Below are 3,012 nucleotides of genomic sequence, written 5' to 3'. Positions count from 1 at the left end.
GGAGCGCCCCCCCCCCCCCCCCCAGGGCACCCAAGGGAGGGCTAGACCCTCCACCAGAGCTGCACTTCTTAAATGGATCCCCCCCAGGAGGACTCTGCTGCTGATAGCTCAAGAAAGAGGTGACAGGGGGCGCCTGGGTGGCTTAGTCGGTTAAGCGTCCGACTTTNAAAAAAAAAAAAAAAAAAAAAAAAGAAAAAGAAAAAGAAAAAGAAAGAAAAGAAAAAGAAAGAAAGAAAGAAAAGGAAAGAGGTGCCAGGTCTCTGGGGCCATCAGCAATGAGAGGGCCGAGGAGGGCTGGTTCTCCCAACTACGCCTGTCATCTCCAACTTCCCACCCAGGACATGTGGGCGTGGGCATTCCCTGCTGGACCCTCCTGGGACTTTTATTTTCCAAGAGCATATTTTAGGAGAGGAGAAAGAAGAGGATAAATATGGCTAGAGTTCAAGACTTAAAAGGCTCTGGGGCACCAGGGTGGCTTAGCCAGTTGAACTCTTGATTTCGGCTCAGGTCATGATCTCATGGTTGGTGGGACAGAGCCCTTAGCTAGGCTCTGTGCTGACATCACAGAGCCCGCTTGGGATTCTCTGCCCTCCCCCAGCTTGTGTGCGCTCTCTCTCTCTCTCAAAATAAATAAATAGGGGCACCTGGGTGGCTCAGTCAGTTATGCCTCCGACTTCAGCTCAGGTCATGATCTCACAGTTCGTGGGTTCGAGCCCTGCGTGGGGCTCTGTGCTGACTGCCAGCTCAGAGCCTGGAGCCTGTTTCAGATTCTGTGTCTCCCTCTCTCTCTCTCTCTCTCTCTCTCTGACCCTCCCCTGCTCACGCTGTCTCTCTCTCTCTCAGAAATAAATAAAACATTAAAAAATTAAAAAAAAATAAAGTATTAAAACAATAAATAAATAAACATAAAAAAGACTTAAAATTTCTTCCTTCTGCTTCTTCTTTTCTTTTCTTTTTTTTTTTTTAGTAATATTTACACTCAATGTGGGGCTTGAACTCAAATCCCAAGATCAAGAGTCCCGCGCTCCTCCAGTTGAATCAGCCAGGGGCCCCACGACTTTAAGATTCTTAACATTACACTGAGTTCCTTTTCCAAAAGACCCATCAAGATTTTTCAATAAACATTAAAAAAATTTTTAAAGTTTTAATTATTTTTGAGAGAGGGAGAGAAAGAGAAAGCACGAGCAGGGGAGGGGCGGAGAGAGAGGGAGACAGAGGATCCAAAGTGGGCTCTGCGCTGACAGCAGAGAGCCCAATGTGGGGATTGAACCCACAAACCGTGAGATTATGACCTGAGCCGAAGTGGAACTCTTAACCGACCGAGCCACCCACGGACCCCTCTTCAATAAATACTGAATTCTTATTGTGCTCGCAAGGCTCAAGATGCAGAAATGGAGAAGATATTTCCCCTGTCTTCGAAAAGTAAACATATAAAAAAAACCTACAATGCAATAAGGTAAGTATTTGAATATGGGACTTTTCCTGTCACTCCAGAAATAGGAATCAGCACTCAAAGCTAAGAAAAAGCATCATCAAAAACCCCAGCAACTGAAGAAAGTAGAAAGCGAGGAGTCAGGCTCTCCTCCAAACTTCTCACCAACCCCCAGCCCTTTCCTAGCCTACACCAGCTACCCTCTCCTTCCGCCTACTGCGAAGGGGCCAGCAGCAACAGAGCAGAGAGGGGGTGGTCTGCCCTCCCACCTCTGGTGTGGCAAGGACACGGTGCGCCAGCGGTCATCCTCTCCCCACTTGCTCATTTTCCCTTCAGAGGCCTTTCCTGCAGCCTACAAACCAATCACCAGCGTTTCAGAGAATGCTTTAATCATTGATCTGGCTTCGAGATCAGCAGAGATACCCTGGAGCTGCATTAGCCAATACCCTGGAGCTGCATTAGCCAATATGGTAGCCATTAGCCACACGTGGCTATCGAACATTTGAAAGGTGGCCAATCTGAACTGAAATGGGCTGCGAAAAATATAGATGGGGTTTGGAAGACTTGGCACAGAGGGAGAAAACGTAAAAGATCTCATAAGTACTTTTAAATTGATTACATGTTGAAACGACAATACTTTGGACACAATTACCTGGATAAAATATATTACTAAAATTAATTTCACCTGCTTTACTTTTTCAGTGTGGCAAGATAGTGGAAAATAACAAATATGATTCACGTTAGATCTCTACAGGCCAGCACCGCCCTGGAAGTTACAAAACCAGAGCTGAGAAGCCCTACGTAGTCCAGTGAAGTTTTACAACGCATGGGACCATAGGGGGCGCTAACGCAGAGCAGAGCTTCCTCCTGCAGGACTTCGGAGGGAAGCAGGCTGGCTTCTTACATTTTTAAATGCTATCTTTTAAAGGTAGTTTTAAGCTACTTTTTCTAAAACTTAAATGGCTCGGGGCGCCTGGGTGGCTTAGTCGGTTAAGCGTCTGACTTTCGCTTGGGTCATGATCTCGCGGTTCGTGGGTTCGAGCCCCGCGTCAGGCTCTGTGCTGACTGCCAGCTCGGAGCCTGGCGCCTATTTCGGAGTCTGTGACTCCCTCTCTCTCTGGCCCTCCCCTGCTCACGCTGTCTCTCTCTCTCTCTCTCCCTCCTAGAAATAAATAAAAATATTTTTAAAAAAAACTTAAAAGGCTCATACTATAACATAAATAATTTTTCTAGGCAGAATTCCGAAACGTCTGAATTACAACATTCAAGACTAGAATTTTACGGAAGCTTCAAGTTTCACTATCACAGCTAGGGACATATCCTTCAACCCAGTAATTCCATTCCAGTAATTTATCATAAGGAAAATTTTAAAGCACAAATATTCAGCTACAAGGATACTCACCCAGCATTTGTAATACATCCCCTCTCCTGTCAAATCGACAAGCAAACTGGATATTAATAAGTGATTATCAAATCAATTATGGTACAGCCACAATATGGAATGTTTTGTAACTACTATAACGAATGTAAATGGATACTTATCGATATAGAAAGACATTTATGCTAAATTCTGTGAAAAG

Source organism: Crocuta crocuta, unplaced genomic scaffold, assembly GCF_008692635.1.
Source record: "Crocuta crocuta isolate KB4526 unplaced genomic scaffold, BGI_CrCroc_1.0 scaffold274, whole genome shotgun sequence".
Lineage (NCBI taxonomy): Eukaryota > Metazoa > Chordata > Mammalia > Carnivora > Hyaenidae > Crocuta > Crocuta crocuta.
The sequence above is the reverse complement of the archived record's forward strand: the minus strand, read 5'-3'. Positions refer to the sequence as shown.